The sequence below is a fragment of the Hemitrygon akajei genome, chromosome 32 (assembly GCF_048418815.1).
Source record: "Hemitrygon akajei chromosome 32, sHemAka1.3, whole genome shotgun sequence".
In the NCBI taxonomy this organism is placed as follows: Eukaryota; Metazoa; Chordata; class Chondrichthyes; order Myliobatiformes; family Dasyatidae; genus Hemitrygon; species Hemitrygon akajei.
Genome location: NC_133155.1, coordinates 30,980,211 through 31,002,191, shown reverse-complemented (window position 1 = coordinate 31,002,191; position 21,981 = coordinate 30,980,211). Strand labels below are relative to the sequence as shown.

The window sequence follows — 21,981 nt, the reverse complement described above, 5'->3', positions numbered from 1 at the left end:
GAGGCAGATACATTAGGGGCATTTAAGAACCTCTTAGACAGGCATACAGATGATAGAAAACTGGAAGACTATGCAGGAGGGGAAGGTTAGATCGATTTTTCCGTGGATTAAAATGTCAGTACAACATTGTGGGCCAAATGGCCTGTACTTTGCTGTAATGTTCTATTGCAGACCATGTCTCCTAAATCCTGACAGCAACTACACTTTCAAAACTCTTCATTAGCACATACAGGGTTTGGGAGGTACTACAGAAATGCAGTCTTTTTACCCCCCCATTCATTCCACAGTTGGGATGACCAAGGAGGCTGGACGTTTGTCCACCTTTGGATTATTTGGGTGGCCCTCGCCGATGATGCATGGTCGGCAATGTTTGTTGAACAGTGAGGATGCCATTCAGAGTCAATGATTACCATACCGACAATTATTGTAACGTCTTGTGTATTTTTAAAACAATTCTCAAGCAACTTCATGGTTGACCCCGGTCATAAAAATAACTCCAATGGAAAATAGCAAAACTGAAGAAATCGTAAATATCTAGGTGGCTGGTTCTAAGCCACCAGCTGTCAAGTCCTGCTAAACATAAGATTTTCCCTCCTCATCTGACAATGGGATGGATATTCCCTGTATTTTTATGAAGCACCAGACTTTGGAAGTGAATAACAGTCAGTGATTGGTTTGTTTGGCTTTGTTCCCACAGCTTCCTTTGTGGAAAAAGGTCAGAGCGTAAACTCTGCTTTCAGCCAATACAGAGAAACGGTTTCCACCAAGCTGCAATGCCACTACTTTGTGCAAGGGCAGGTACCAAATTTTACTTTGCCCTTCTCCGACTTCAGGAAATTTCTTCCCCCTCCACTCATTGTCTTCCATTCCCCATTCTGGCTCCCCTCTTACCCTTCTCTTCTCACCCTCCTCTGAAGCAGCTCCTCCTGCCCTTTCTCTCATCGTCTACTCTCCTATCAGATTCTTTCTTCTCCAGCACTTCAACTGTTCCACCAATCACCTCCTGGCTTCTCACTTCATCACCCACTGTCCACCACCCCCACCCTCCTACCTGCCCCCCTCACTTGGTTTCACCCATCTCCTTCCAGCTGGTCCTCCTTCCTCTCCCCCCCCCCCCACCCCAACCACCTTATTCTGGCTTCTTCCCCATAATTTCCAGGCCTGACGAAGGATCTTGGCTCAAAATGTTGACTATTTAATAAATGCTGCCTGACCTGCTGACTCCCTCCAGCATCTTGTGTGTATTACCTGCATTTCTCCCCCTTTCTGCAGCATCCACTTGTCACACACTAAACCCAAAAGCGAGCAAGCTATTTGCGGAAGGGTAGTAATACTCTGAGGTGCTGAGAAGTAGGTAGAGCAGAAGACAGATGATGGGGGAGCGGAAGTCAGCTTCAGGATGAAAAGCATTTGCATTTATACTGGACTTCTCGAGACTGAACAAATCATGAACACGAGAGTCAAAAATCCCACCAAGGTGACACCTTCATCCGATTTCAGTTGCTCCTCTAACACCCTTCCTCTTAGGTACTCATATAAAAAAGAAATACAGGAAAATTATATCTATCTGGGGTGCCTAAAACTTTTGCACAGTACTGTATTTGTCAACATGGAGTGGAGAGTGAGTTTGTAAATCTGGCAGAAGTTAAGGATGTCAGGAATAGCGAGGGTGGAGCACTGCGGGAGGGGTGTGGGGCAGGTGGCAGAGAAGGAGTGCCGGGGGTCGGAGGGGGTGGTGCAGGTGCAGACACACCCAGCCCTGTGGTACCAGGCAAGGCCATTTGATTGCAAATGATTGGTTCATTGATCATTACAGAATGTCTCCCTGGTGCTTCCTGCTCCCTCCCCTCTCCCTTCCCCTTTTCCCAACCATGACTCCCCTTTCCCTGTCTCCATCTCCCTCTCAGTCCACAGTAGAGACCCAGATCAAAATCAGGTTTATCATCACTCACATTTGTCATGAAATTTGCATTTTTGCAGCATCAGTACAGTGCAAAACATAAAATTACTCCAGTACTGTGCAGAAGTCTTAGGCACCCTAGCTATATGTATGTGCCCAAGACTTTTGCACTGTACTGTATGATTTACTGGTCTACTATGAAGCCTCTTTGAGGTATGTCTATTCTAAAGAAAATTAAAATTTCTCTTTGATGGGAGTTCAGTGAGACCTTCTCTCACCACTGTCCCTTTGTGATCTCCACTGCTATCCAACTCTTTGCAGTTGGGGGACTGCTTCGTCCAGCACCTCCGCTCCGTCCGCCACAACAGACAGGATCTCCCGGTTGCCACCCACTTCAACTCAGCTTCACATTCCCATTCGGATATGTCCATACATGGCCTCCTCTACTGCCATGATGAGGCCAAACTCAGGTTGGAGGAGCAACACCTCATCTACCGTTTGGGTAGTCTCCAGCCCCATGGTATGAACATCAAATTCTCCAACTTCTGGTAATTCCCTCCCTCTCCCTTCCCCCATCCCGCTTTCACTCTGCCTCCTCTTCCAGCTGCCTATCACCTCCCTCATGATTCTGCCTTCTTCTACTACCCATAGTGCTTTCCCCTTACATTCCTTCTTCACCTCTCCTGCCTATCCCCTCCCTGTTTCCCCTCCCCCACCCCTTGATCTTTCCTCTGATTGGTTTTTCACCTGGCACCTTCCACCCTCCCCCCATCTTCTTTATAGGGCCCCTGCCCCCTCCTTCTTCAGTCCTGACGAAGGGTCTCGGCCTGAAACGTTAACTGCTCATTTCAACGGATGCTGCCCGACCTGCTGGAGTTCACCCAGCTTGTTTGTACAACTCTTTGCAGTGATTCCTGGTTTTATTTCAGACTCCCAATATCTACAGTTCTTCTTATCTTCCCGAGTCCTGATGAAGGGTCTCGGCCCGAGGCATTGACTGTTTATTCTCCTCCATAGATGTTACCTGGCCTGTTGAGTTCCTCCAGCATTTTGTGTGTTGCTCTGGGTTCCCAGCACCTGCAGAATCTCGTGTTTATGATTACCAACCCTGATCGATGTATTCCTGGAGATTTCATTCCACGGCTACCTACGCACTATCCTGCCCTGTCACATTAGTGCTCGGTCTGAGCTACCACGCTCTGCTCTCTTTGCCACACACAGAGTGAACAGACACATCTTATCTAGTCATACTTAACAACTTTCTTTTAGCATGTCCCATATCTTCAACAGGTTAAAAAAATCATGGAAAATGAGAAGGATCTTCCTAAATAAAATCACCATTATCATTCTCCTCAAGAGTTAATTCTGGAAATCCCATTAAAATCTCAGCCTTCTCTTAAATATTTATCTGAAAGCAGGAGGGTTGTTAGTAGGTTAATTGGCCACTGTAAATTGCCTGTAATGTGTAAGTGAGTGATAGAATCTGGGAGGGTTTGATAAGATTGCGGGAGTGGGGGAGGAGTGTTAGAATGTGATGATTAGAGCAAATGAATTCTCATGGGCTTATGGGTCCATTACCAGGCAATATGACTACAACTAAATCAGGTTTATTATCACTGATGTATGTCCTAAAATTTGTTGTTTTGCAGCAGCAGTATAGTACAATACATAAAATATACTATACATTATATATCTCTGGTCATTTGATGGAGAAGGGTCAGGTTGAATAAGCAGAAACTACAAGAACATTCAGTAAGCACACATCAAGGTATGGGGAGGCAAGAACATGAAATAGAAAGATGTATTGAACCGCACAGTCTTAGGGAACGCATTTCATTCATAAGGACATAGTAGTAGTTACAGGAGCACCAATAGCTTATCTCTGCCCCTTCTTGTATGTTGCGTTTGCAAGAAGGGTCTTCCCTGAAACTTTTCCCTGTAGTTTCTTGTGAAGTGTAGAAGACTGATGATGGAAATATTTTAAAACACAGGCTGCCACATGTCCAAAAGCTTTCCTGACAGCCAGCTCTCATCAGGCAGCAGACTCTATAATTATTGTCTAGACTCAAACTTCAGAGCTCATGGAAAAGTCCCCTTAAACTATATCGTCCATCAGGTGGATGTATGGCTGAGTGCGGAGCACCCACCACGCCCCGGCACGAACGTTTATCTGTGGAGGTGGGCGAGGATGATTCCTGTGGTTCAGTGATCCAGCGGTCCCACCACGGACAGTAACATTGGCAGGGCACTGCATTCACAGACTCCTGACCCCAGGGTACAGCTCGGGGCTTCTGTGTTTAGAGTTTAATTCTGGCGACCTCTGTAAGGAGTTCGTACGTTCTCCCCGTGAGCACATGGGTTTCCTCCAGGTGCTCCAATTTCCTCCCACAGTCTGAAGATATATCAAAACTTATTTATTTATTATAATTATTTCTTCTTTTTGTCTTGCACATTTTGTCATCTTCTGCACTTTGGTCGGGTACCCTGGTTGGCCAGTCTTTCACCAGTTCTGTTACTGGTTACTACTCTATTGAGTAGACCCACAAGAAAATGAATCTCAGGGTTGTATATGGTGTACTTTGGTATTAAAATTTACTTTGAGCTTGTTAATTGATCAATATATATCAATTAACCTATCAATGTAGGTTAATTGATCATTGTAAATTGTCCCAACAAGAGAAAATCTGCAGATGCTGGAAATCCGAGCAACACACACAAGATGCTGGAGGAACTCAGCAAGCCAGGCAGCATCTATGGAAAAAAGTACTGTCGATGTTTCGGGCCGAAACCCTGCCTGGCCTGCTGAGTTCCTCCAGTATTTTGCGTGAGTTATTGTAAATTGTCCTGTGATTAGGCTGGGGTTAAATTGGGTGAGTTGGTGGACAACATGAAGGACCCCCTCACGGAGAGCACGCATCATTCTAGGTGTTGTGTCGCATTGCTGGGCTGTCCCAGCTGATGAGCCACCTCCTGAACTGCTAAAGATTAACAGCTGGAGAAAACGAGCAAGCTTCCTTCCCTAAAGCGAACCAGTTTGAAGCGGGCTAATCTTTGCTGTTACTTTACAAGTACCAGTTACTTCCATTGAATGAGGCCTTTGCTGCCCATCGAGTCTCTGCTAGCTCACACACCAATCCCATCTGCCCACTGTTTCCTAAACACAGGACATTCTGCGCAGGCTGGAAATCTCGAGCAACGCTCAGGAAATGCTGGAAGAACTCAGCAATTCAGGCAGCATCTATGGAGGGGAATCAGCAGTCAAAGTTCAGGCTAAGACCCTTCATCGGGCCTGGAAAGGAAGGGGAAAGGGTCTCAGACAAAAACGTAGACTGTTTATTCCCCTGCAAAGATGCTACTGAGTTACTCCAGCATTTTACTTGTGTCTCTCGCTATTTCCAGTGGTCTTCCTCAACAAACTCAAATTCACACACAGGTATGGTAGGATTTGAACTCATTTTCTCTGGATCTATGGTGCAGCCCAGCAACAGAGAAGCACCAACGTAACTCGGTTGTGAGAGAAATCCAAGAGGACAAAGGCCCACTGTAAAAACAATCCCACTGATATTCGACGCTGTCTTCTCACATGGAGTTGTGGTTTAAATAAAGGAAGAAAGAAGGGGAAAAGAATGAGAATAGTTTAAACTGCAGGACTTTTTGTAACCACATCCTGACCATCAGTATTCAACAGGGACAACAGTTCCTTGTAAAAGTTTTTAAGGATGTCTTGATGTGAAGCGGTTCTAAAGGAACCATTTTCCTCTCCCTCTCTGTGGCAGAGCTGAAAGGAAAAGCTGAAGAATCAGAAGAGAAAATTTACTTTGAAAATAAACTCAGGAGCAGAGCCTGCCTGTAAACTCTCCAAAAACCTGGGTGCATCTGTGGATTTCAACACCAGTCCTAAGTCAAAGTAAATCTTTACAGTCCAATAGTGTTCTGAAATTCAGTTTTACACTGCAACGTTACTGGAGCTTCCTAATGACCAGATTTAATTTAAGAAGTCGCATGACAGGAAGTGGAGGGAGGGGACTGTGAAGGGCAAGTTACTGACAGAGGAACATGGAGAAAAAGAAAGTACACGGCAATTATTAAAACAAGGCTGACACCGAGAAACAACAAAAGCAGTCTGATTGCAGAGCGAGTCAAATTACTCACCAAATGACTGAATATCTGTAGTTACAACATGGCAGTTTCACACAACTGCTCGCTGCTTCGGTGGGAAATCCTGTTCCCAGTTCTCTTGCCCGACAGCATCTTCAGGAAGCACAACTCTGGGAAATTCCACCTAATATGGTGACCCAGCATAGTAGCAAAGGAGGCCATGGGACGCAAACAGATATTCTGGGGTATGGTACTTGTATTCAAAGGTGTCCTACCGACTTGATGAAGTATTAAGAAGATAATCAATGTGTCCAAAATGGTCCAAAAATGAAGTCAGGAATACCCCAGGAAATTCTGCCCAGAAACCAAACCTATATATATTTTACGTGGAAATTGGACATAACACCACTTCCTCCACATTTCATCAAATTCTGCAGAAAAAAAATTAGGGAGATCAGAGTGAGTAATGGGTAGCCTTAATGGGTAGCACCCCAAAAGAAGGTAAAGCACACAAATGCTGGAGGAACTCAACAGGCCAGGCAGCATCTATGGAGGGGAATGAGCAGTCATTCTGAGCCGAGATCCTTAATCATCAACTATTATTCCCCTCCATAGATGCTGCCTGGCCTACTGTGTTCCTGCAGAAGAGGAGGAGGAGTGGTGATGGTGTGTGTGTGTGTGTGTGTGTGTGTGTGTGTGTGTGTGTGTGTGTGTGTGTGTGTGTGTGTGTGTGTGTGTGTGTGTGTGTGTGTGTGTGTGTGTGTGTGTGTGTGTGTTGCAAAAGAGTTAAATTGAGTTCCAGACACCAATCTTTTCCTTCAAAGAAAAAATGTGCAGACAATAAAGTTCTCTGGTCATAATGATGGATTTATGCCCAACAAAGTTGGATAAACAGCAATAGAATTATTTTAAAACTCCACTGAGTAATACAGATGTTGGACGTGATTGACCTGGACATTGCTTTTAAGATGTTGCCAAGAGGATATTTTAAATTCACCTCATGTCTCATCCAAAAGATGAATATTTCAACAATGCAACTCAGCCCCAGCACTACACAGTAGTAGTAAGACTGAAGTATGCTTCATGTATTGTAGTTCAGATCCCCAATAACTCACCCCCAACCCAATTCATGTCACCACTGCACAGAACTGAAAGGACACAATAGGGGATTAGGTCTCCCACCTATCGACTGGCCTCCAGAAGCTGAAGGGTAGAGCCCCACTATAAATTAAGTGATATCCACAATGCAGAACCTTCAGGAAGATGAAGTCAGGTTCAGATCCAGATTTATTTATCACATGTACATCAAAACACACGGTGAAATATGCTGCTTGCATTAACAACCAGCACCCAAGGGTGTGCTGGAGGCAGCCCGGAAGTGTTGCTACATATTCTAGTGCCGAAATAGCATACCCATAATGCTTGGCAGAACAACATATCACAACAAAGCAGAAGGGAACAAGCAAGGAAGCCACACAGCAAAAGAAGCCCCGTTCCTCCCTCTCTTCAATCACATATACAGTTTTCTACCCCCAGACTGAGCCGAGCTGTTAAGCCTCCAGCAGACCTGTGGGTTCACAGTCACTGGGCCTTCGACTTCCCCAGTGGACTCACAGAGATTTGCAGACCTAGATTCTGGCCATGGGGCCTTGACTTCTGGTCTTCCAATCGACCTTTGGGCTTCGAACTGGTCTTCCGATCGACAATCAGGCTTCAGTCCGGACTATCAATCAACCTTCAGCCAATAATTTTAAACCTATAGTTTAAGGGGCCCTCTGGAGCACATTGGCCAAGCTCAGCTGTAGAAGGGGATTTTCTAACGTAAAGATCAAACTGACTTTCAGGGCACTGACCTGATTTTCTCAGCTAAATACAGGTTGGATCCTGAAGTGGCAAGCATACAAGTATGTTGGGATAGTACCATCTACTGCCCTCCATCACTCACCCTTGTGGGCTTATTGGAAGGCGAACTTGTCTGTACACAGAAGGTGGATTCAAATGTTACCCTTCCACAGAAGACCAGTCATGAGGAGAAAGATATCCCAGGCCCATCCAACTTCAGACTGATTGTCTCGGTCTTACTCTTTAATTGGTCAGCTACATAATTCACCTGCACCCTGATGACTAGGCTCCCAATACACTGGGCATACCAGTCGCCATTACACTCTCAGGTCCCTTCTACGGAGATGCAGGAGAAGCTGCTGGCTAATGGCGCGTTGGCATTGGTCCACCATTAACCACGAGTTGGGTGAAGGAATGCACTGACCCAGAGGGGCAACCAGCAGACTTGGGAAGTGCCATGTATCTGATCTGTACCTTCTCTCATTCACTTCCAGAAGATACTGGTTACCCAAACCAACAAAGTTACTCTAAATTACATTTTTCTAAAAAGAACTCTCGGAACCAGGCAACTTTTCTCAGAACATAAGGAACAAAAGCAGTAATAGGCCCTTTGACACTTGTGGCCGTTCCACCATTCAAGATAAGGGCTGATCTTTGAACTGCCCACCATTTCACTGCACTAACACTATACCCCTTGATAATTAGAAATCCATCCAACATCTCTGGGGTGCAGAATTACAGGAATTCAAAACCCTCCACATGATCTCTGTCTTGATTGGCTGACCCCTCACTTTAAGACTAGCTTTAGTCCTAGACAGCGGCCAGTATAAACATCAGCTCTACACTTGCCCTGCCAAACTCCACTGGAATTTTGGACATTTCCACGATGTTACTTCTCATTCTTTTAAATTCTGGGAAGCACGGCTTCAAAATGCCCAATGCATGATGCTCAATGCCGAAGAATGGTAAAGTCTGGGAAAATTGGTGGATACAACCCAGTGCATCTCGGGCAAAGCCCTCCACACCATCTACAAAGAGCTCTGCCACAAGAAAGCAGCATCCATTATCCAGCCAGGCCATGCTCTCTTCTTACTGCTGCCCTCAGGCAGAAGGTACAGGAGCCCTCGGTCCAACACCACCAGGTTCAGGAACAGCTATTACCTACGACCATCTGGCTCCCGAATCAGCATGGATAACTTCGCTCACCATAACTCTGAACTGATTCCTCTGCCTATGAACTCATTTTCTACAACTCACATTCTCAATATTATTTATGTTTTTTTATTTGCACATTGTTTTTATGTCAGTCTTTCTTTATGTGTAGTTTTATTGATTCTATTTACTCTCTTTGATTTCATGTGAATGCCTGCAAGGAAATGAATCTCAGGGTTGTATAAGGTGACATCTACATACTTTGATAATAAATTTAATTTGATCTTTCAAGTTTGAAAACGTTAAACCGCTTCTCATACGACAACACCACCATATCAGGTTCAGTCCAAAGAACTTTCTCTGCCCTCCCTTCATAACCAGGCTATCTTTCCTTAGTTAGGTCGACCAGACCTGTACACAGATGTTATTGCAACAATGCGTGAGAATTGTAGCACGTCAGCTCCTGTACTCCGGATGTCTGGTGATGAAGGCCAGTACACATGACATCTTCCAAGTTGTCTGCTGTACCTGTATGATAATTTTCAGTCATTCATTTACATTAACATAGGGCTTCGTCTCATCACTAACACCTTCCAAGTTCTCACCATTTAAAAAGTGCTTTGCATTCTATCACATTCTCACATTTTTCCGCATTGGGTTCCATCAGCCACATGGTCACTAGGCCAATCTATAACCCACTGAACTTTGCTGCATCTATGCCATCGATGCTTCTATCTTCAACAGACTTGGATATATTATTTATAATCACTTATCCAATCATTGTAAAAATCACTGTAAAAAAAAAGTTGATTTTTAATCTTCCAATAGTAATCCCAACAGCAACCCTCTACACACATCTTTCCAACCTGAGGAAAGCTCATCAATGCCTTTACTTCCTCGGGAGGCTAAATAAATGCAGCACGTCTCCAACAACAACTGCCAATTTTTATTGGTGCACCATAGAAAATATTCTGTCTGGAAAATCTTAAAAATCTCCAGAAAGTTTGGTACACAGCTCAGCACAACCAGTTTCCCTTCCATGGACTTCGGTTATACTTCTCACTGCCTCGGTAGAGCAGCTAAGATAATCAAAGACCTCTCTTCTCCCCTCTCACATTGAGCGGAGGATACAGAGGTCTGACAGCATGTCTCACTAGGCTCAAGGACTACTTCTATTCCACTGTTATCAGACTCTTGTACGATAAGTTGAATTCTTGACTTCATTATCCACCTCGTCTTGATCTTGAACTTTATCATTCACCTGCCCTGCACATTTTTGATAGCCTTTACATTTTACTCTGCTTTGTTATTGTTTTTGCCTTATTCTAGCTCAATGAACTGTGTAATGATTTGATTTGGGTAAGCAATACACAAGACAAATTTTTCCACTGTAACACACAACAATAATAAACCAATACCAATGTGTTCCTAATTTATATCCATTAACCAGCCTTCAGTCCATGCCAGTATATTGGCCTCATACAATACAAGTTTGTTTAATAATATCTTGCAACTTGAAGAATTTCTGGAAGAGCCTATACATGACATCAACTCATTTGCCTTGCAGACACTAAAATCTAGAGCGACAAACAATCTGCATTAGCCCTGAGTTCCAACCCAAGATGTCGACAATTCCTTCAGCCCCCACAGATATCACAGTTTGCTGAGCTCCTCCGGCAGACTGCTTGCTGCAACTCCTTACTTCTTTTTATAAAGCTAGACGCATCGTCAAAAATATCAGATTTGCCAAAAAGCTCTCCATTCCATAAATCCATGTTGATCTGAGGTATGCAATTTTCTTTCATTTACTGTCCTTCCTGATCATTTTGTTAGTCCACTCTACCGTTCTGCCCCTTTATTCACTGGGTGCTCATCTCACAGAGATAGGCGCCCATCTAGAAAGCATCGGGCAGCGTCCAGCATAGTGAGCAAGTGCTGTAACGCAGAGGAAACTTGACACCAACACTATATTTGTTACAGTGCCATTTCATTTAGCATGAAGCATTTTGGAACATCGAGTGGTAACTCATCGAGGTAAATAAATACAAGCTTTGCCTCACTGAAGACCCAAGTTGCTTTACTCTGCAGTCCAGATGGAAGAACGGGTGGAGCCCTGAGCACAATTTCACAGTGTCAAATGGTTCCCTCATGGCACTATGTAATGCTGGAGAGATTTTGGAAAAGGGATGTCTTTACTATTACATATTCAAATCCCCAGTCTCCAAGTCTTTGGCAGCAAGTCCACCGCAGTTCCCAAAATAAGGCATGGACTTTATCAATACATTAACACGGCACTGACCTCTCCTGCACACTCAACAGTGACCTCACGGAGCTCCTTTCTGCAGTATCTGCCAGAGGCACGGACCACCATGTGGTTGTACGGTGCAATCCTCACCGAGCAATGTGTGCTTCATGTTATCAGCGGTTCAGTGCTTTCAGGAATGCACACTGTACCTCAGGAACATTCCCCAGGTTTCATAGCAGCATCTTCTCAGGAAGAAAGGGACTGAGACCGCAGATGCTGAAATCTGGAGCGACAAACAATCTGGCTGTCAGGGGGCTGAGCAGCATGGGTGGGGGGGGGAGGAATTGTCGGTATTTCCTCCACCCCTCCTAGGTCCACCTAGTGGCACTGGCTCTTGCCTCTTTCCCTCCCCCACTCCTCTGTTGTCCCTAATTTCAGACTTGTGTCCTCTTAACTGTCATGGAATACATGCTGAATGTGTCCGACGGGAGTAACCTCACCACGAGTTTCAGTCGATCAAGGAGTCGATTCACCCCCAACCTAGTTCAGTGTTGACGGTGACCATCACCTGTACTGAATCCTGGCTACTGACCCTGGCTGAATCTGTGGAATAACTGGGCTACTGAGAATCCTCCAGCAGCCCTGAAGGATAACACGTCCCTCAGCGTAGGCACTGGATTAATTCTGTAAGGCCCTTTGGACTTTGTCTTATTTATTCACTAAATCTGCAGTTCGGGGACTTTCCAGCTCCTTAGTCATACTTCGTCTGACACAGCAATACGTTCATGCGGATTCCAGAGAAGCCATGAAACCCCAAGGGCTTGGATTTTAATTGTGTGTTTATTGGACTGGAGTCAGATCATTGCCAAGTACTGACCATCAATCTACAGCGGGGGCTGATATACAATGGAGTCGTCTCCCAGTGCAGGGGAGGTTAAAAAAAACTACTAGATTACCACCGACCAGGAGCATCCTCTGAACTGTCTCCTGTAGTTCTACCCCAATCTCATCTTGACCAAAAGACAATCATCTTTAAGGAAAGATAATAATAATTTGGATGGTAAGAACTTCGTCTCTGCAATTCAAAGAAACTAAAGAATGCTCCTTATAAACAGTCACACACTGTGCTTTAAGAATATATATCACATCTGTAATATTGGATACAGTTCTGGGCGCCCCACTATAGGAAGTATATTGGGGCATTGAGGAGGGCGCAGAAGAGGCTCACAAGGATGCTACTTGGTTTAGAAGGCATGTGCTATCACGAGAGGCTGGATAAATTTGGGATGTTCTCTCTGGAGCATCCGAGGCCGACAGGAGATCTCATCGAGGTTTACAAGATTATGAGAAGCATAGAAAGAGGGGACAGAGAGTATCGGTTTCCCTGGGTTGCAGGTGAGAGGGGAGTAGGTTCAAGCAACTCTCTTCAGAGAGTCATGGATGCCTGGAATATACCGCCTGTTATGGTGGTGGAGACAAATACATTAGAGGCTTTTAAGAGATGTTTGGATAGTGTTACGCCTGTGGCCCCCCCCCCTCCTTTTTGAGAATCGCAAGATCGCTATTAAGTCAGGTCAGGAGACCCAGGAAATGAGAGAGAGATGTTTGGAATGTCCTGGCCCCGGCGATACAAAGCCACGGAACAGGTCATTGTCTTTTGGAGACAGAATTGTGTATTGAGTACTGTACTTCATGGAAAGCCCTCAGGCAACGTGGGCTGGTTGGAGGGGGGGATGGCATCATTCCACCCTGATTGACATCTGAGACCCTGTGAGTCAGGATAAAAGAGGGACTGGGGAACAGCCCCTTTACACACACGCACCAGGAGAAACGCTAGCAGTTCCGTGACAGCGTTTAATAGCAATAGCCGGTGGAGGGCCCACGTGTGTCCTTTCCCGTTGCCCCGGGATTGAGGCCCTACCACGGAAGGCGGCTTAGCTAAGGAAGAGATCACCACCGACGCCATTTCGAAGGATCGACATCATAAAAAGGAAAACCGGGCAAGTTCTAAAAACCTCGTCTCTCTCTCCAACCAAAAGCTGCAGCCTGAATGAACTTGAGTGACTTTTATATTTCCATCAGACAATACATTATCCCCTAGACAACGATAGAGCTATTTCTTATTGATTATTATTATACCCGCGCTTTTAGATTTAGTATTGACGACGTATATTATATGTATGTTTGCATTGATATTATTTTTGTGTATTTTATCAATAAATACTGTTAAAAATAGTACCATCAGACTTCAACGGACCTCTCTATCTTTGCTGGTAAGTGACCCAGTTACGGGGTACGTAACAATAGGCATATGAATGTGAGGAGGATGGGGGGATGTGGACATGGTGTCTGTAGGAGGGATTAGTGTTTGGCTGTTTTTGATTTGCTTTTTGGCTGATTCAACATAACATTGTGGGCTGAACGGCCTATTCCATAAGACACACGAGCAGAATTAGGCCATCTGGCCCATCGAGTCTGCTCCACTATTCAATCATGGCTGATCCTTTTTTTCTATCTCCTCCTCAACCCCAGTTCACAGCCTTCTCCCCGTAACCTTTGATGTCATGTCCAATCAAGAACCTATCAGTCTCTGCCTTAAGTACACCCATTGACCTGGCCTCCACAGCTGCATGTGGCAACAAATTCCACAAATTCACCCCCCTTTGGCTAAAGAACTTTCTCTGCATCTCTGTTTTGAAAGGGCACCCCTTTATCTTGAGGCTATGCCCTCTTGTCATAGACTGTCCCACCATGGGAAACATCCTTTCCACACCTACTCTGTCTAGGCCTTTCAACATTCAAAATGTTTCAGTGATATCCCCCCTCATCCTTCTGAATTCCAGCGAGTACAAACGCAGAGCCATCAAAAATGTTCCTCATATGATAACCATTTCATTCCTGGAATCATCCTTGTGAACCTCCTCTGGACCTTCTCCAATGCCAATACATATTTTCTAAGATGAGAGGTCCAAAACTGTTCACAATACTCAAGGTGAGGCCTCACCAGTGCCTTATAAAGCCTCAGCAACACATCCTTTCTCTTGTATTCTAGACCTCTTGAAATGAATGCCAACATTTCATTTGCCTTCCTCACCAACAACTCAATCTGCAAGTTAATCTTTAAGGTGTTCTGAACAAGGACTCCCAAGTCCCTTTGCATCTCAGATTTTTAGATTTTCTCCCCATTTAGAAAATAGTCCGCACATTTATTTCTACTACCAAAGTACATGACCATGCATTTTCCAACGTTATATTTCACTTGCCACTGTCTTGCCCATTCTCCTAATCTGTCTAAGTCTTTCTCAAGCCTACCTATTTCCTCAACACTTCCTGCCTCTCCACCAATCTTTGTATCATCTGCAATCTTGGCAACAAACCATCTATTTCATCATCTAAATCATTTATATAGAGCATAAAAAGAAGTGGTCCCAACACCAACCCCTGCAGAACACTACTAGTTAATAGCAGCCAACCAGAAAAGGATCTTTTTATTCCTACTCACTGCTTCCTACCAATCAGCCAATGCTCTAACCATGTTAGGAACTTTTGTGTAATACCATGGGCTCTTAACTTGGTAAGCAGCCTCATGTGTGGCACCTTGTCAAAGGCCTTCTGAAAGTCCAAATATACAACATCCACTGCATCCCCTTTATCTATCCGACTTGTAATCTCCTCTAAGAATTCCAACACATTCATCAGGCAGGATTTTCCCTAAAGGAAACCATGCTGACTTTGTACTATTTTGTCCTGTGTCACCTAGTACTCCATTGCCTCATCCTTAACAATTGACTCTAACATCTTCCCAACCACTTGAGGTCAGGCTAACTGGTCTATAATTTCCTTTCTGCTGCCTTCCTCCTTTCTTAAAGAGTGGAGTGACATTTGCAATTTTCCAGTCCTCTTGTCAGAGTCCAATAAATATCATTTCTAATGCCACCACAATCTCTAACGCTCCCTCTTTCAGAACCCTAGGGTGCAGTTCCTCTGGCCCAAGTGACTAATGTACCTTTAAGTCTTTCAGCTTTTTGAGCACCTTCTCCCTTGTAATAGTAACTGCACCCACTTCTCTTCCCTCACACACTACAACATCTGGCACACTGCTAGTGTCTTCCACAGTGAAGACTAATGCAAAATACTCATTTAGTTCATCAGCCATCTCCTTGTCCCCCATTATTATTTATCCTGCCTCATTTTCTAGCGGTCCTATATCCACTCTCATTTATCTTTTATTTTTAACATACTTGAAAAACACTTTTACTATCCACTTTGATATTATTAGCTAGCGTGCTTTCACATTTCATCTTTTGCCTTCTAATGATTTTTTTAGTTGCGCTCTGTAGGGTTTTAAAAACTTCACAATCCTCTATCTTCCCACCAATTTTTGCTTTGTTGTATGCTCTTTCTTTTGCTTTTACAATAGTTTTGACTTCCCTTGTCAGGCATGGTTGTACAGCACGCTGTTCCTGTGCTGTACTCTTCTATGTTCTATGTTTTATGTAAATTTATTCCTGAAGTTTTATATATATCTATATACACACACACATACATACACACATACATACATCTATATACATGTTTATTATCAGAGAATAAACCTGATTCTGATTCTTATTGAATTTGCTAACACTAAGCATCCTTTAGTTGCAAATTCAGAAAAACTATCTAAGTTAGTTGACAGCAAGAATTCAACGTCTACCTTGTAAAGCGATCTGCAAGCACCTCCACTGACTGTTATCCAAACTGCGGCAGTCACAGTTAAAGGTCATTGCTTCAAAAGGTGGTGAAAAGAATAAATTCGACTTACCTTTGTCCACGCAGATCTACCCGTTGCACATGTCTGCATGGGGAGGGATGACCTCTCTGAAGTCACGGTGGAGACAAACTTTCCACCTGATGACACCCACCAATGAGTAATGCAATAGCACTGGACTGGTAATTGAGAATGGAGCAGAACACATCCACTGCTGACTCACTCACATCAGCAGAAGAAGCAGGGGGTAACTGGATCATTAATGTACAGACTTGCCCAGAAGTAGCATGGCAAAAACAAGTCAAAGGTACAACACCGGACTACTTATAGTAAATAGCAAAAGCAGAATAGAGCACCACAGATACAGGGTCTTCAGCCCATCTAGTGCATGCTGAGCTCTTTTTCGGCCTAGTTCCACTAACAGCACCTGGACCACAGCTCTCCTACCCCTCCAATCCAATGCAATGGACAGAACTAAATGAGCCCAGTTTTATGGATAATTTCTGCACCTTTGAGTGATATTTAAAAACTGGGATTATAAACTAACGTGACAACATTAATGCTTTATAAAAATATTAATTAAAGGAGTTGCTTAGAACGCTAATTTTAAGCAGCAGTTCACCTCCATTTGCAGCCTATGAACACTTGCACACACTGGCCGAATTGCTGTGGGTTGACTTGGAGCACTGAGAGAGTTATTTTCCTACATGTGACAACCAGCAATAGAAAATAACAGATAAGCACTTGCATCCTATTTTGTTGGGATGCTTCTGCCCCCAGTGAGTCAGTAGCAACTGAGCAGCCCTCTGCCCTGCTCCAAACACGGAGATAAGACAGAGACAGAAAAGGCAACCTGAAAATTAAAATTTAGTGCCGACTGTTCACTTGGTCTTGGAAACCCAGGACTCGGGAAGCCTGCTGATTACACTAAATAGAACACTAATGAATTGCATGTTTAACATTTTGCACTATTCTGAAATGGGAAGTAGTGTTGATTGAATTTAGTCCTGATGAAGATTTTTGGACTGAAACATCAGCTATTAATTCCCCTTCCCATATGCTGCCTGACTTAGAAACATAGAAACAGAAAACCTACAGCACAATACAGGCCCTTCGGCCCACAAAGCCATGCCGAACATGTTCATAACTTAGAACTACCTAGGCTTACCCATAGCCCTCTATCAGCTCCATGTATCCATCCAGGAGTCTCTTAAAAGACCCTATTGTTTCCACCTCCACCACCACAGCCAGCAGCCCATTCCACACACTCACCACTCTCTGAGTAAAAAAAAATTTACCACTGACATCTCCTCTGTACCTGCTTCCAACCACCTTAAAACTATGCTCTCTCATTCTAGCCATTTCAGCTCTGGGAAAAAGCCTCTGACTATCCACACGATCAATGTCTCTCATCATCTTATACACCTCTATCAGGTCACCTCATCCTCTGTCACTCCAAGAGAAAAAGGCCGAGTTCACTCAACCTATTCTCATAAGGCATGCTCCCCAATCCAGGCAACATCCTTGTTGAGTTCTTCCAGCATTTTGAGCGCATTGCTCAAGATTTCCTGCATCTGAAGAATCTCTTGTGTTTATGAGTCCAATCATTTACTGTTTCTCTTTTTTCAGTTCCTGCCAGCCAAATAAAGCCTCGGGATGCTTTTGTCTCCTCTCACTAAAGCCAACACTCAAACTGATGACACATCTTTCATGGGCAATGTGTGGGGAGCTGTCTGCTCAGGTTGCATAACAAGGGAGATACTGGTATTATCCGTACCACTAGTACATGACGGACAGTGTGGTCCAAGGTAACTGAATCATCTTGCACCTTGAACTGTGGAAGGAATCTATCTTATTTTGTTGGTACTTCGAGCGATTACTCATCTTGCACTACTGTGCCCATTCTGTGTGTCACTGCGCATTCACGGGTAGAAAAGTCAGCCCACATATGGAGTTTGAAAATGAGGCAAATTCACGTTACACGTAAAGCTTTATCTTTCCCTGGGATACGTGACTTGGCAGAAGTCATGTCAGTGTCTGGCCCTGGGCTAGCTTATTCTGAAAGATGTTCTTCTCAGAATGTGCAAGGACCATTCAGCCCAGTTGCATTTATGCTCCACTTGAACTTCCACCCATCTGAACATTATTGGCACTGCAACACTTTATTCTGCACTCTGTTATCATTGTACCTTGTACCACCTCAATGCATTATTGGTTAAAATTGACCTGTATGAACAGTATACAAGTTTTTCACTGTAGCTCAGTACATGTGGCAATAATAAGCCAATTTACCTCAGCTCCTCAATGATACTTCCAACAGATATCTCCAGAATCCCCAGCAGGTGTTGAAGCAACCAATTTACAGTAATAGCCCATAATATTCCCTCCCTTCCCCACATCAAGGGTATCTTTTCCACATCAATCTTAGTAAATTTCTTGCTAATTTTAAAAGGAGTCATTTCTCAGTCTTCTGTTTCCTTGATCTGACCTCATCTGTTCAGAGAGTTTCATCTACTCAATTCTCCTATCTTGTTTATAAACTTTATTTTTCAATTTTATATAATTTTATCCCATGGAACGAAGTTGATTATAATATTCAAAGTATGGTTGAAACCAAAGGAACTATACAAAGTAAATGTGACCTTTGCTTTATCACTTAAATCTACTCCCCTAGAAATAGCTGTTCAAATAAACACTGGCCTGAGCTACTACCTTAAACACTTATTCTCCATTTTTGATGTTGTAGTCGGTTTGCTATCTGTTTGGTTACATAACAGCATACAAACGAGATGCAGGAGTCCCTTGCTCCTATGCATATAAAAGGAATGTCTTGCATTGCTTTTAAAATCCATGTATCCTCTCTGTTGGAGTTGTTTCTTGTCCCCTGAGTTTGATGAAATAGGTGAAAATATAATGTGTTTTCAGATGCTTTCCTATTGCATATTTGAGAAATATTTCATTATTTTCTCTTAAAATGTGTATTAAGATCACCATGGCATTAGTTCATTGAACTCGTTACATCTGCCTCTTCAGATATACAGATGATTTGTTACCTTGCCAGTCCTCTAACTTAATTAGGGTGGCATGGTAGTGTAGTGGTTAGCACAATGCTTTACAGTACCAGTGACCCGGGTTCAATTCCCACTGCTGTTTATAAGGAGTTGTACATGAATTATGAAAATAAACTGGTGACTAACATCAAAGAAGATACTAAAAGCTTTTTAAAGTATATAAATGGTAAAAGAGAGTCGAGGGTAGATATAGGACCAATACAAAATGCCGCTGGAGATATTGTAATGAGACTCTCTGATCTACGGGCTGTTCCCGGGGACGCACACAGAGACCAACATCCGGTGCTGCTGGCAGGTCATCAACTCGGTGAAAGATGCTCTTTGGTCGGCCCGAAACTTGATGGTCTTCCAGCACACGGAGATGTCCGTGGAAGAATGCTGCCGACTGGCACATTCCCGGCTGCAGGAGTACGTGCTGAGGGACGCACTCAAACTCGGTGCAGCCACCGCAAGGGCCCGGTGGGGAAGGACAACAGTCTAGGGTTCTTCTCCCATGGGAGTTGGGGGGTAGGGGGCGGGGTGTATACCCCTGAACAAGTGTATGTAAATATGAAGTAACAGAGTTGCTACCTGGGTGACTAAAGTGTGGGAATGTAAAGACTGTAATGGAAACAGTTGTAAAGGACTGAGAGTCATTGAATGGTTTATTGTATATAATTTTATTTTTGAATAAAGTATATTTTGATTTAAAAAAATATTGTAACGAGAGATGCAGGGATGGCAGAGGAACTGACTGCGTATTTTGCATCAGTCTTCACAGTGGAAGACATCTGCAGTATACCGGACATTCAAGAGTGTCAGGGAAGTGAAGTTTATGCAGTGAAAGTTACGAGAGAAGGTGCTCAGGAAGGTTAATGGGCTGAGGGTGGATAAATCTCCTGGACCTGATGGAATGCACCCTCGGGTTCTGAAGGAAGTAGCTGGAGAGATTGCGGAGGCATTAACAATGATCTTTCAAGAATCGATAGATTCTGGCATTGTACCGGATGACTGGAAAATTGCAAATGTTACTCTGCTATTTAAGAAGGGTAGGAGGCAGCAGAAAGGAAACTGTTAGCCTGAGATCTGTGGTTGGGAAGTTGTTGGAATCGATTGTTAGGGATGAGACTACGGAATACCTGGAGGCACATGACGAGATAAGCCAAAGCCAGTATTGTTTCCTGAATGGAAAATCCAGCCCTACTAACCTACTGCAATTCTTTGAGGAAATTACAAGCAGGGTAGACAAAGGAGATGTGGTAGATGTGGTGTACTTGGATTTTCAGAAGGCCTTTGGCAAGATGCCGCACATGAGGCTGCTTAGCAAGATAAGAGCCCATGGAATTACAAGGAAGTTACTAGCATGGCTGGAGCATTGGCTGGCTGGTAGAAAACAGAGAGTAGGAATAAAGGGACCCTATTCTGGACCTCTGCTAGTTACCAGTGGAGTTCCACAGGGGTAGGTATTGGGACCCCTGATTTTCACAGTGTACGTCAATGATTTGGACCATGCTATTAATGGATTTGTGGCTAAATTTGCCGATGATACAAAGTTAGGTGGAGGAGCGGGTAGTAGCCTGCAGAGAGACTTAGATAGTTTAGGGGAACGGGAAAAGAAGTGGCAAATGAAATACAATGTTGAAGAATTCGGTGGAAGAAATAAATGGGCAGACTATTATTTAGATGGGGAGAGAATTCAAAATGCAGAGATACAAAGGGACTTGGGAGTCTTTGAGCAAGATACACTAAAGGTTAACCTCCAGGTTGAGTCAATTGTGAAGAAGGCGAATGCAATGTTGACATTCATTTCTAGAGGTGTAGAATATAAGAGCAGGGATGTGATGTTGAGGCTCTATAAGGCACTGGTGAGACCACGCTTGGAGTATTGTGTGCAATTTTGGGCTCCTGATTTTAGAAAGGATATACTGACATTGGAGGGGATTCAGAGAAGATTCACGAGAATGATTCCAGGAATGAAAGGGTTACTGTATGAGGAACGTCTGGCAGCTTTTGAGCTATATTCCTTGCAGTTGAGAAGAATGAGGGGGGATCTCAAAGAAACATTCCGAATGTCAAGAGGCCTGAACAGATTAGATATGGCTAAGTTATTTCCTGTGGTAAGGGATTCTAGAACAAGACTTCAGGATTGAAGGACATCCTTTTAGAACTGAGAATCAGAGAAATTACTTTAGTTAGAGGGTGGTAAATCTGTGGAATTTGTTGCCAAAAGCGACTGTGAAGGCCAAGTCACTGGGTGTATTTAAGGCAGAGATAGATAGGTTCTTGATTAGCCAGGACATCAAAGGGTATGGGGTGAAAGCAGGGGAATGGGGATGACTGGGAGAACTGGATCAGCCCGTGATTGAATGGTGGAGCAGACTCAATAGGCCGAATGGCCTACTTCTGCTCCTATATCTTATGGTCTATTCTCTCCTTGACCATGTGGGTTTCCTCCAGGTGCTCCAGTTTCCTCACACAGTCCAAAGACATATTAGTTAGTAAGCTAATTGGGCATTGGAAATTGTCCCGTGATTAGGGGATTAAATCAGGGGATTGCTGTGTAATGAGACTCGAAGGGCCAGAATGGCCTGCTCTGCACTGAATCTCAATAAATTGATAAAAAATAAATCATTCCATTTTGTATTGCATATATATATATTTTCCTAAGGTTTTTATCCTCTTAAGTTTCAGTTACTGATCAATGATCTCTTTCTTTCACATCTTAAATGCTTTAATAATCTTTGCAATCCCTTTAAATATCATTACAACTTTGTTGGTTTCTCTGGTAAATACAGAGGCAAAATAATGGCTCGGTTATTTCAGTCTTCCAGGACTAGGAAAAGGTGCTGAGATTGAAACATTAAAACCATAGCTTCTTAGAAGAATGGAATATTCTCACAATTACCACAAAAATGGTTATGTACTGGGTTTATGTCTACAACAT

At 43.6% G+C, this 21,981-nt stretch overlaps 1 protein-coding gene across 4 annotated transcripts in view; it reads right to left on the bottom strand.

Annotated features, from left to right (window-relative positions):
• Nucleotides 1-21,981, bottom strand: part of eva1ba (eva-1 homolog Ba (C. elegans)) — a 112,135-nt gene that overhangs the window by 53,818 nt on the left and 36,336 nt on the right. Inside the window, exon 1 of one of the 4 annotated variants that reach the window (XM_073034400.1) lies at nt 6,053-6,151. The exons of the other annotated variants lie outside the window; for them this stretch is intronic. The gene's annotated coding sequence lies outside the window, so the exon portion shown is untranslated. Of the gene's footprint in view, nt 1-6,052; nt 6,152-21,981 lie in introns of those variants that run through there. 4 annotated transcript variants of the gene reach the window in all.